This window comes from Rana temporaria, chromosome 1, assembly GCF_905171775.1.
Source record: "Rana temporaria chromosome 1, aRanTem1.1, whole genome shotgun sequence".
NCBI lineage: Eukaryota > Metazoa > Chordata > Amphibia > Anura > Ranidae > Rana > Rana temporaria.
The window spans coordinates 349,843,662-349,856,334 of record NC_053489.1 but is presented as its reverse complement, the minus strand read 5'-3'; the positions used below and the strand labels follow the sequence as shown (position 1 = coordinate 349,856,334).

At 49.5% G+C, this 12,673-nt stretch overlaps 1 protein-coding gene across 1 annotated transcript in view; it reads right to left on the bottom strand.

The window, feature by feature from the left end:
* The window catches only part of SUGP1 (SURP and G-patch domain containing 1), a 73,980-nt gene that overhangs the window by 56,592 nt on the left and 4,715 nt on the right, over positions 1-12,673 (bottom strand). The window lies entirely within an intron of this gene.

Genomic DNA, 12,673 nt, shown 5'->3' with positions numbered 1-12,673 from the left:
AGGATAAGGCCGCCAGTTCCGATACTCTTCTTGCGGAAACTATGGCGACCAAAAATACTAACTTCCTTGTCAGTAAAACCAAAGGAATTTCAGCCAACGGCTCAAACGGTTGTTTCTGTAAACTTGACAGAACAAGGTTTAAATCCCACGGGCAAAGCGGGGATTTAACTGGAGGTTTAATACGTAAGACCCCTTGAAGGAAGGTCTTAACCAGCGAGTGGGTGGCCAGCGGCCGCTGAAACCACACTGACAGAGCAGAAATCTGTCCTTTGATTGTGCTTAATGCCAATCCTTTATCCACTCCTAGCTGGAGAAAACTTAAAACTCTATCAATGGTGAATTTGCGAGAAAGCCATCGCTTGGACTCACACCAGCCTACATAGGCCTTCCAGACCCTGTAATAAATCACCCTAGAGACCGGTTTCCTGGCTCTGATTAGGGTAGAGATTACTTTCTGAGACAGACCTCTACCCCTGAGAATCAGGGATTCAGCTTCCAGGCCGTCAAATTTAGATGCCGTAAGGCAGGGTGGAGGATCGGACCTTGCGATAGCAGGTCTGGCCGTAGAGGAAGAGTCCAAGGGTCTCCCACTACCATCCTTAAGATTAGTGAGTACCATGCCCTTCTGGGCCATGCTGGAGCTACCAGGATGGCTGGTATGTGCTCCACCCGGATCCTGCGCAGCAGGCGGGGTAGTAACTGGAGCGGGGGAAACGCATAAAGAAGTTTGAACTGATGCCAAGGGCAAACCAGAGCATCGGTTCCGCAGGCCATCGGATCCCTTGAGCGGGACATGAACCTGTCTAGCTTCTTGTTGAGTCTCGATGCCATGATATCCACGTCCGGCACTCCCCATTTTTGGCAGAGTGCTTGAAAGGTTTGTGGATGCAGAGACCATTCCCCCGGCAATAGAGTCTGGCGGCTTAAGAAGTCCGCCTGAAAGTTGTCCACTCCGGGAATGAATATTGCCGATATGCAGGGCACATGAGCCTCTGCCCCTAGGAGAATCAAGCTCACTTCTCTCTGAGCGGCCTGACTCCTGGTTCCCCCTTGGTGATTTATGTATGCCACTGCCGTGGCATTGTCTGATTGAACTCTCACCGGGAACCCCTGCAATTTCGACGTCCAAGCCCTGAGGGCTAGTCGAACCGCTCTGAGCTCCAAGATGTTGATGGGTAAAAGCTTCTCTGGCCTTGCCCAAATACCTTGGCGAGTGGAACCATCCACAATCGCTCCCCAGCCCGTCAGGCTGGCGTCTGTGGTCACTATCTTCCAAGCCACTGGGTTGAAAGACTTTCCCTTCAGTAGATTCTGAGGGTCTAACCACCAACACAGACTTTGCCGGACTCTTGATGAGAGTGGCAACGGGATATCCAAGGCCTGTGGCCTTCTGCTCCATGCTGACAGGATGGCTGCCTGCAGGATGCGAGTGTGGCTCTGGGCGTATGGCACCGCCTCGAATGTAGCCCCCATCTTGCCTAGTAGTCTCATACATAGGCGAATAGTCGGTTCCTTCTTGCTTAGAACCAGTAGGATTAATTCCTTGATGGCTTTGACCTTCCTCAGAGGTAGGAACACCCTTTGTTGTTCTGTGTCTAATCTCATGCCGAGATATTCCAACTGCCTTGTGGGCTGGAATGCTGACCTTTCTCGATTTAGGACCCAGCCGAACCTCTCGAGGTATTGGACCGTGAGGGCCACTGCTCGCTCCAAGCCGGGAGACGAGTGGTCTATGACTAGGAGGTCGTCCAGGTATGCTAGGATCGTGACCCCTTGGATCCTTAGCTTGGCTAGGATTGGAGCTAGAACCTTCGTGAACACCCGGGGGGCCGTAGCCTCCATTAGGTTGGAGTAGAAACCCAGCCCCTGTTCCAGGACTGGTACCTCTACTATTACTCCCTGGGAAAGTAGATGATCTAGAGCCGATCTTAATGCGGCTCCTTTCTCCAGGTCGTTTGGAATCCTCGACTCCTGGAAATGAGGAGGAGGAAACCTTAGGAACTCTAGCTTGTAGCCTGTGGCCACGGAAGACCGTACCCACTCGTCGGGAATGCTGGCTTCCCAAATCTCCGAAAAGAGTCGCAGCCTTCCCCCCACCTTCGTGGGTGGGGGCGCCCCTTCATGAGGTAGACTTGGGGGCTGGTTTTGCTGGCTTGCGAAACCACTGCCTCTTGCCTCTAACAGCCTGTCCTTCTGATCTGCTGTTGAAGCCGAAGTTTGCTCTTGCAGGAGGCCGTCGATACTGCTTGGCATTAGAGGGCCCCTGCCCAGGGGAGGACTGTCGTTTAAACGCAGGCCCCTGAACCTTCTTCTTAGTTGGCAAGAGTGTACTCTTGCCGCTTGAAATGGTCTGAATGTATTTATCTAGGTCCTCTCCGAAGAGCCGTCCTCCATGGAAGGGGAACCCTACCAGGAGCTTCTTGCATGGGGGCTCAGCCTCCCAGCTTTTCAACCATAAGAGTCTTCTCATATGGATAAGGGATAACGATAAACGTGACGCTTGCTGGATGGAATCCTTGATTGCGTCTACCGTAAAACATATGGCCTTAGGGACATCCGAAAATTCTTCTGCCTGCTCGGCAGGAATAAGTTCAAGCATTTGCTTAAATTGATCTGATAAAGCTTGAGCGACTCCAATCGCAGCCACGGCTGGCTGTACTACTGCCCCTGCAGAAGTGAAGGAGTTCTTAAGTAGTGCTTCCAAGCGCTTATCAACTGGATCTTTGAAAACCTGTACGTTCTCTACAGGGCATGTTAACGATTTGTTAACACATGAGATGGCTGCGTCTACTGCAGGAGAAGCCCATCTCTTGGAAAACTTTTCTTCCATAGGATATAAGACAGAAAATTTCTTAGGTGGTAAGAACACCTTGTCTGGTTTGTTCCACTCTTGGAACAAGACTCCCTCCAATAGAGGATGGATCGGAAACACAGCACTGCTTTGAGGCGCCCTCAGTGAGCCCAAAGCTGAAATCGTCGATACCTGGAGATCTGGTACAGGCAGGTTGAATGCCTTATGGACCAAGTCCGTCAAGCCTTGAATCCACCAGCTCTCCCTCAGGGAGACTGCCCCAGACTCCTCTGTATCCGGATCTTCGATCCCTGAACCTACTTGGTCTTTGTCCAAGAGGTCGTCCAATTCCCCAGAGGAAAGGACCTCCTCTTCCGAGGGTCCGCGCACGGGTGACGGAGATCTATTCCGCTTACTACCCCGCATAGCTGCGGCTATCATTTCTCCCATGCTTCTCCGCATCTCATTTAAAGAGGTGAGCAACACCTCCTCCGTGACCATCTTAGGGTTGGGTTGACTCGCGTCAGCTCCAGCCCCAGATCCCGATGGCCCAAAGGCTCCCTGTGGGGAAAGCAGCGGCATAGCTCTGTCCGAGACCTCAGACTCTGTGGGGGAATCCCCACCTTTTGTACCCTCTGGCTTGTTCTTTGATGCCATGGTACAATACCGAGGCACACCTGCTACTTATTGGTACCTGGGACTTATAAATAGTTAAATGCCCAAACACCTGTTTGGGGAATAAAAAATGTTTCCTCTACCCCAGATGACACTTTTTTTTTTTTTTTTTTTTTCAAAAGAAAAAAACTTTTCTTCTTTTTTTTTTTTTTTTTTCAATCTAGGCAAGAAAAAACATTCTATCCCCCTGAGTAGTATTGCCAAAGAAAAGACTATGAGATGGAAAAAGAAAAAACAGCCTATTCCTAGGCTAAACCACAATCTTCTGAAGACTGTAGTATTCTTTCTGGCCACTGTGTGTCCTCAGCGCCCCGTGCTTCACTCCAGTCCTTCCTCCCTCAAGCCAAAGTATTGAATGAGCTGTGGCACTAAGGAAGGGCCGCCCCTTCCTTAAACCACTGACCCGCCCTTCCCCCCCCAGCTAAAACGGCGCCAAATGCGCCTATAACACGTGCACCGCGCGCGCGCCCGCCGACGGGGGGGGGGGGTTGGGAGGAAGGGCCTCTCTGTTCCTGCAGCCGCAGGCCTGGAACACACGAGGAGGTCAGCGTTTTTTGCCTGCCTTGCAGGCATGAGGAAGAGGACTGGATAGAGCATCGCCTGGAGGCTTGCAGGTAAGCATAGCTCTCTGACACACACATACATTTGTACACAAAAGGCCCCACTCACAGCTTTTCCAACACTACCAGGGAGGTCACTTTTTATGGGGAATGATAACATATAGAGCCATCCTATCTTCATGATATGTGACTGGTTTGCCAGATGCAATGCATAACCTTAGGCATGTCCCCTGTGACCTCCCAGAAAAAACTTGCTAAGAGCCAAGTTCCGCAAGTTTTTCCCCTTACTTACCTGCTCCATGCCGCAGGACTTTGCCAAGCAAGAGGCCCAATCTTCCCCCATCTCCGTGGGGATGTCTAGACCTTCAGGCCCTGGGAACCTTCTTCTTCCATGAAGGATCCACTGTCCTGGACCCATACAGCACCCTGGCAAACAGAAAACATTAGGCGCCCAAAGGTTTTCTAAGTTCTGGGCCCAGGGTCCAGCTCTCTTAAAAAGAAAGCATTATGGGCTATACCCCAAGGGTTTGGGGTCCGGTTACTGACCACTTTAGCGCTCAGGCTTTTTTGGACAGAACCGGTAGCTCACCTAATCCCAAGGATGCGGAGGCAAGCTAAACCATGACTAACACCTAAGACACTGGCGTAAAAACTGAGGTACTCCTCCTATGGGAGGGGGTTATATAGGGAGGGGCATTTCCTGTTTGAGATTGCCAGTGTCAACACCTGAAGGTACTCCATATAACCCACATAGTAATGAATATGCTGCTCTGTGTCCCGTGATGTACGATAAAGAAACAGGACGTCAATTGACGTCCTGTTGAATATTCAGAGTCACCGTGGAGCCGTCATTCGACGATGGCCCGGTACTCTAGTGGTTAAACAAGAGGAATTAACCTTACAAAAAGTAGGGCAGCACTTTTTTTTTTTTAATTCCCCACACAATAATCTCTCTTTTTTTATTGCAAAAGACTAAAAACATTTCAAATACAACGCAAACAGTCTTTGGCTTCACACCAGGCCACATATGCCTTCCAAACTCTGTAATAAATAAGCCTAGATGCTGGCTTTCTGGCATTAGTGTAGACACTAGCGAATTAGAGAGACCCCTCCTCCTTAGGATATGGGATTCAACAGCCAGACTGGTAAATTTAGAGACTGTAAGGAAGGGTGGAATATTGGCCCTTGTAAGAGCAGGTCTGGACGAAACGGAAGGGTCCATGGATGTCCCACAGACATCCTTACAATCTCTGCGTACCAGGCCCTTCTGGGCCAAGCTGGAGCGAACAGAATCACTGGTTTCTCTTCCGACTATATCCTGCGAAGGAGGCAGGGTAACAATTGCAGCGGAGGAAACGCATAGATTAGGGAGAACCGATCCCATGAAAACACCAGCGCATCTGTTCCGCAAGCGAGCCGATCCCTCGTCCGGGACAGAAAATTGTCCACTTTCGCATTGAACCTTGATGCCAAGAGATACACATCTGGTGTTCCCCACCTCTGACAAATGCCCCGGAAGATGTCAGGGTGAAGAGCCCATTCTCCTGGAAGTAACTGTTGGCGACTTAAGAAGTCTGCCTGCCAATTGTCTACTCCCGGAATGAATATCGCCGATATGCACGGGACATGTTTTTCTGCCCAGATCAGGATCTGATCTACTTCTTTTTGGGCCGAACGACTCCTCGTGCTCCCCTGGTGATTTATGTATGCCACAGCTGTGGCATTGTCGGATTGTATCCTGACTGGGTACCCCTGCAACATGTCTGTCCATGCTCTTAGGGCTAAACGTGCTGCCCGAATCTCTAGCAGGTTGATGGGTAGAGATTTCTCAGAGACTGACCACTTTCCCTGAAGAGATAGCTCCCCCAGGACTGCATCCCAGCCCAGAAGACTGGCATCTGTAGTCACTACCCGCTAAGAAATTGGAACAAAGGACTTCCCCTTTAGCAAGTTCTGGGGGACTAGCCACCAACAAAGGCTCTGCCGAACTGTTGGGGAGAGCAACATAGGGAAGTCTAAGGCCGGGTACACACGAACAAACATGTATGGTGAAAGCGGTCCGTCGGACCGTTTTCACCATACATGTCTGCCAGAGGGCTTCTGTACGATGGTTGTACACACCATCGTACAGAAGTCCGCGCGTAAACAATACGCGGGGCGTGTCCGCGGTGTCGCCGCGTCGATGACGCGGTGTCGCCGCGACAATGACGCAGCGACGTGGGCGGCCCGCCTTTAAAATGCTTCCACGCATGCGTCGAAGTCATTCGACGCATGCGAGGGACGGCGGGCGCCTGGACATGTACGGTAGGTCTGTACTGACGACCGTACATGTCCGAGCGGGCAGGATTCCAGCGGACTGTTTTAAAACAAGTCCAGGAATATTTGTCTGCTGGGAAAAGGCCCGGCGGGCAAATGTTTGCTGGAATTCGGCCCGCTCGCGCCCACACACGACCGAACATGTCTGCTGAAACTGGCCCGCGGACCAGTTTCAGCAGACATGTTTGGTCGTGAGTATGGGGCCTAAGGCTTGGACTTTTTTGTTCCAAGCGGTCAAGATGGCATTCTGTAGTTTCCTTGAGTGGAACTGGGCAAATGGGATGACCTCGAACGAGGCTACCATCTTCCCCAGCAGCCTCTTACAAAGGCGAATGGAAGGCTGACGCTTTGAACTGACCAACTGGACTAGCTCCCTTAAAGAATCGATCTTTGTCAAAAAGATATTTTTCTGATCTATGAGTAGACCCTAATATTCCAGCCTTTTCACAGGAACCAAGGCCGACTTGTCCAGGTTGAGAATCCAACCCATGGACTCCAGGTACCTCACGGCTCTGTGTACTGCTAGGTTTAGATCGGCAACTGAGCAATCTACTAGGGCTGCACGATTCTGGGAAAAATGAGAATCGCGATTCTTTTGCATAAAATGAAGATCACGATTCTCTCACAATTCTCAATTTTTTTTTAATTTAAAGTGGTAGTAAGCCCCGTTCTTGTTTTTTTATTTTTTAACCTACCTGAAAGCCATAATGATCTAGTATGCACCGCATACTAGCTCATTATGAAATACTTACCTTGGAACGAGTCGTAGGGAACTTACCTGGTCCACGCCGAGGGAGATGTCATCTTGCCTTGGCGTGTCTTCCGGGTATCGTCGCTCCATCGCTGTGAGTGGCTGGAGTGTCGATGTCGTCACGCGCGGGAGACGTCTGGCGGCTGCCGGGCCTTTAGCCGAGGATCCCTGCTGCGCATGCGCCAATGCAGTCAGCAGCGCATTGCGAGGGGAATATTTCCCAAACGGTTTAGGAGATATTATTTAAACCTACAGGTAAGCCTTATTATAGGCTTACCTGTAGGTAAAAGTGGTAGTACAGAGTATACTACCACTTTAAAGTTATTTTCAACACAAAACGGAGCTTATATGCTTAAATAAAGTATATGTAAATCTGACGGACTGTTTCCATGTTTTAAAAGCCGCAGCAAACCTGCTGACCTCACATGCTTGATAATGTGAAAGAACAACTCTGATTTTCACATTTAACTAAATGTGAAAAATCAGAGGTATTCTGTCACATTAGCAAGCATGTGAGGTTTGCTGCTGCTTTTAAAATTTAACATGGAAACAGTCTGTCAGATTTTCATATACTTTATTTAAGCACATAAGCTCTGTTTTGTGTTGAAAAATAACTGTGAAAGTTATTACTCTGTTGGGTGTAACAAGATGTCCGCTTGCCCCCCTTCTAATTAACATTACTGTACAGGAGTGTGGGGTGGAGCAAGATGGCGGCGACGAAACGTCACTTCCCGACGAGACAGCCGCCGCCGGGTGTACCAAGATGGCCGCGCTCCGGAGCTAGGCCGAAGCCGGGGACTTTCCTATGGCCGTACCCGAAAATCGCGGGTCATCCGTCCTGGAGATCGTCGGGGGGGGGGGGGGTGAATCGAGATTGCGATTAATTTACGATTAATCGTGCAGCTCTACAATCTACAATCTACCAGCAACAGATCGTCCAAATAGGCTACTATAGATATGCCCTGAGACCTTAGATTGGCCAACAAGGGGGCCAGTACCTTTGTGAATACCCGAGGTGCAGTGGCCAGTCCGAAGGGTAAAGCCACGAACTGAAAATGGCGTTGATTTATTGCGAAGCGTAACAGCTTCTGATGGTCAAGGAAGATAGGTATGCGTCTTTGATATCGATGAATGCCAATAGTTCCCCTCCCTGTAAGGAGGCGACCACTGACCGGATTGATTCCATCCGAAAAGATCGGACATTTAGGAACTGTTTTAGGGTCTTGAGATCCAGAATGGGTCTTACGTCCCCGTTCGGCTTGGGAACGGTAAAAAGATTTTAATAGAAACCCAAACCTTGCTCTTCTACCGGTAGTTCTATGATTACCCCTTGGGATAACAGATGATCCAAGGCCAACGCTAGAGACTTTCTCTTTCACGAGTCTTTCGGGACGCTTGAGGCCAGGAAGCGTAATGGAGGCAATTTTTGCAACTCCAGTCTGTACCCCTGGGAGACCGTGGAGAGGACCCAATTGTCTTGGATCCTTTCTTGCCAGGCCCCTGCAAACAGCTGAAGTCTTCCCCCACCCAGCTGAGAGGGGGTGAACCTTCATAATGCTGACTTAGAAGCTGGCTTGGTCGGCTTACGGTTTCAGGGTTTTTTGGGAACCTGAGGTTGCCCCTGAGGTTTTCCTCCCGCATTAGATCTGCCGGAAGGCCTTCGGAAGTGCCTGGAAGCAAAAGTCCCAGGAACTGGAGAGGAGGGACTCTTAAAGGAGGGGGCCCCCAAACTTATTTTTAACTGGCAAGAGCGTGCTCTTGCCGCTGGAAATTTTCTGAATATACTTATCCAAATCTTCCCCGAATAGGCGCTCCCCATGGAAAGGAAACCCGGTCAGAAGCTTCTTGCAAGAGGTTTCAGCTGACCAGTTCTTTAACCAAAGCAGCCTGCGCATATGAACTAAAAGGAGCGTAAGGCGGGAGGACTGTTGTATAGAGTCCTTGATGGCATCTACCGCAAAGCATAATGCCTTTGGAAAATCAGCCAATTCCCGAGCCTGCTGAGCCGGAATATCTTTCAAGACCTGCTTCATCTGGTCTTTTAAGGCTTGGCAGGTACCGATAGCTGCCACTGCAGGTTGGGCTACCCCTCTGGCTGTAGAGAACGAGGTTTTTAACAACGTCTCCAATCTCTTATCTGTCGGGTCTTTAAACATCTGGACATTGTCCACCGGAAAGGTCAGAGTCTTGTTCACGCAGGAGATAGCTGCGTCCACCACAGGGACACTCCACTTTTTAGTGAACTACTCCTCCATGGGATATAAAACAGAATTTTTTTTAGGGAGGTAGAAACAGCCTATTTGGATGTTCCCAATATTGATAGACAAGACCTTCTAGTAGCAGATGAGCCGGAAAGGAATAATTAGCCTGAGGGGCTTTTAAAAGAGCCCAAAGAAGAGACCGAGCTAGAAGCTGGCTTTAATAGAGGTAACTTGAAGGCCGAAAGGACCATCTCAGTAAGAGACTGCACCAACAACCTTTCGGACTGAGAAGCCGAAAAAGGTTCCTCCAGGGAAGAATCCTCAGAGTCAGAGATATCTGACTGACCCTCTGCCTGATCCCCTGAAGGCAAGTCAACCTCCTCCAGGGATAGTGGTTCTGCCAAGAGGAATTCTGCAGGGGGAGAGGGAGTCCTGGTGCGTTTTTCTCTTGAAAGAGAAGATGCGATCAAAGTCGCCAATCTTTGTTCCAGACCGCCCATGTCTGAGGCTAGAGCCTCTTCTGTTACAAACACTGGAGCCGGAGGGGCAAGGGCAGCTGAGGCCCCTAACAGCCCTGATGGTTCACCCTGAGGCACTTCTGATTTATCAGGGGAGAACGTAGCAGCAGGAGCATGCCCGAGATCCTCTGAGCCTGAAGGTGAACCCTTTGATTTTTTTGCATTTTTAGTTCCTGAACCTTTTGCCATAATAAAGCAGAGGTACTCACAGCCAGGATTTGCATCCACTTGCGGACCTATAGACCAGCAATGATGCTGCTATTTAATGGTCAGCCTGATGCAGAGCTCACTATGCGCCTTGAGAAATGCCACTGTCAATCAACCACTAGGCAGTCATTTGTACTGTGCACAAAAAAACTCTGTGTCCACCGGCAGCCAGGATGGGTGAGGCAGACTGAGCTTTATAGTCTAGGTGTATGTCACCTGACCTGCTCTGCCCTGTAATTTCAGCCTGATACACAGCAGCTGAAAGAATCTTCTTACGCGCACCGCCGCTGCGTGCCTATCGCGAGGCCGCTCGCGCACATTGTCCTCCCACATTCTTCTATGCGTTACCACGCGCATCCTCTGTCAACGCCGCCAGTGCCTTTTCGCGCACGTGCGTACAGGATGCTGGCCAGCATAGGAGGACCAAGGCAAGTACCTGCTAAGGCAAAAAAAAAAAAAAAACACACAACTACTGACACAAAAGGTCAGCACACAGGGCAAGTCATATAAATGACAGGGAGAGGCACAGGCAGGCAATCCCAGGCATCTTAGCATAATGGCTCAGAGGAAGGACACCTTCAGAACCAAGTTCTGAAAGGACCTTCACTTACCTTATCCAACGCTGCAGTACTTTGCAAAAATACAGGCAGTCCAATCTTCGCCCATCACGGAGAGCTAAGTCTGCAGACCTTCAGGGACCGGGGTCCATGGACAGGAACACCACACCCCTGGACCTGTATCGCACCCTGTTAGTAAGCTTTTGGTATTGGGTCTGACCAAAGCACTGAACCCCCAGGATCCAGCCCTCAAATGAGAGGCATTACAGGCAAAACCCCATTCTTCTCAACCGAGGCCCGGGTACCGTCCACTTTGGCTAAGAAGCACTTTGGACGGATCCGGAATAGGCTTGCTCAAGCAAGCTTTCTAAGAGGTTATATCGCGTGACCACCACCTTAGACACTGGTGAAAAAACTGAGGTACTCCCAGTATGTGAGGGGTTATATAGGGGAGGGAAATTCCTGCCTTAAAGCGGAGGTTCACCCTATTAATTAAAAAACAGTATGTCTGTCTTTATTTTTTTATCCCCGTACTCACTGTGCACTCGTAGATACAAGATTACGACTCCCAGCGGGGAATGGGCGTTTCTATGGAGAGAGAAGGTGATTGACGGCCGGCTCTGGCACGTCACGCTTCTCCGGAAATAGGCAAAATAGGACTTGGCGCTTCACGGCGCCTGCACATAGTCTGTGCGCAGGCGCCGTATAGCGCCGTGAAGAGCCGAGACCTGTTCCGGCTGTCTTCGGGGAGCGTGACGTGCCAGAGCCGGCCGTCAATCACCTTCCCTCTCCATAGGAACGCCCATTCCCCGCGGGGAGTCGTAATCTTGTATCTACGAGTGCACAGTGAGTACGGGGATAAAAAAATAAAGACAGGCATACTGTAGCTCGCGCTACTATGCCGAATTTTATGCTAAAAAGTTGTTATGGAGGGTGAACCACCGCTTTAAGGGCGTGCCAGTGTCCATCACCTGAAGGTAGACTCTATAACCCACATAGTAATTACTATGCTTCTCTGTGTCCCGTGATGTACGAGAAAGAAAAGGGTGCACTTACCGACCCTTCCATCCTGGTCACAGCAGTTTGCCCCAGTAACCTGCAGGCTCTGTCTGATCTCCTGATATCCCAGTCTAGCTCCATTTTGCATGTGCACTTGTAAGGGAAGGAGCCTTCGAATGCCCCTTCCTGTGAATATAGGGAAAAGTGCACTGAAAGCTTTCATGAAACATCATACCAACTAGGACAACACAAAGCAACCCCTGTTGCTAGAGAGAAAAAAGAGAAGACCCCTGTAAAAAAACGTTGAATCTGAAAAGTGAAATTTGTGTTACAAAACTCGCAGGATGGCCGCAATACGACTCTTCTGGGTGTGTCAGATGGCGAGTCCATGGCTACTGGCTTAGGAATTTCAACCAATTTTAAGTGAATATTCCTTCCTTGGTATATTTTATTGTTAATCATGTTATGATTTTCTTACTTAGCTATTCCAACTTTACATTCTAGACCAGGGGTGTCAAACTCAATTTCATCGTGGGCCGCATCAGCATTATGATTGCCAGTTGTATCTGTAAGATTCGATGTCCAGCGCATCCCCTCCCCTTTACATTAGATGACAAGAGCCACCCCACCATCAGAAGTTGAGTCCCCCACTCTCCCTTACATCACAGTGTACCCCCCTTTCCTTATGCTGCTGCTGGTAAAAAGCTGGATGCATTGCTTGAAAGTAGGGGTCTGGAGTAGGACCAGAGGAGGGCTGTAGCTCTCTCCGGCAGCTGCAGGAGAGGTGCGAGGGCCACATGAAATGGCCTGGAGGGCCGGATTCAGCCCACGGGCCTTGTGTTTGACACCTGTGTTCTAGACTATGCAGTCGACTGTGTTGCACAATTTTGCTTCAGTTTGTTTACCCAGAAACTATAGTTTTTCTATTATTTACCACATTTTTCATGATGTATAAAATGTTTTTAGATTATTAGAGAATGCATGAAACAAACAGTTACACCGAAGCAGAGAAAATAATCATTTTAACTTCAGACTTCAAAAGCCAAAAACTTATCTTCAAATGAGTAAAGTTAAGCCATTTGATGTAGACCTGGTACA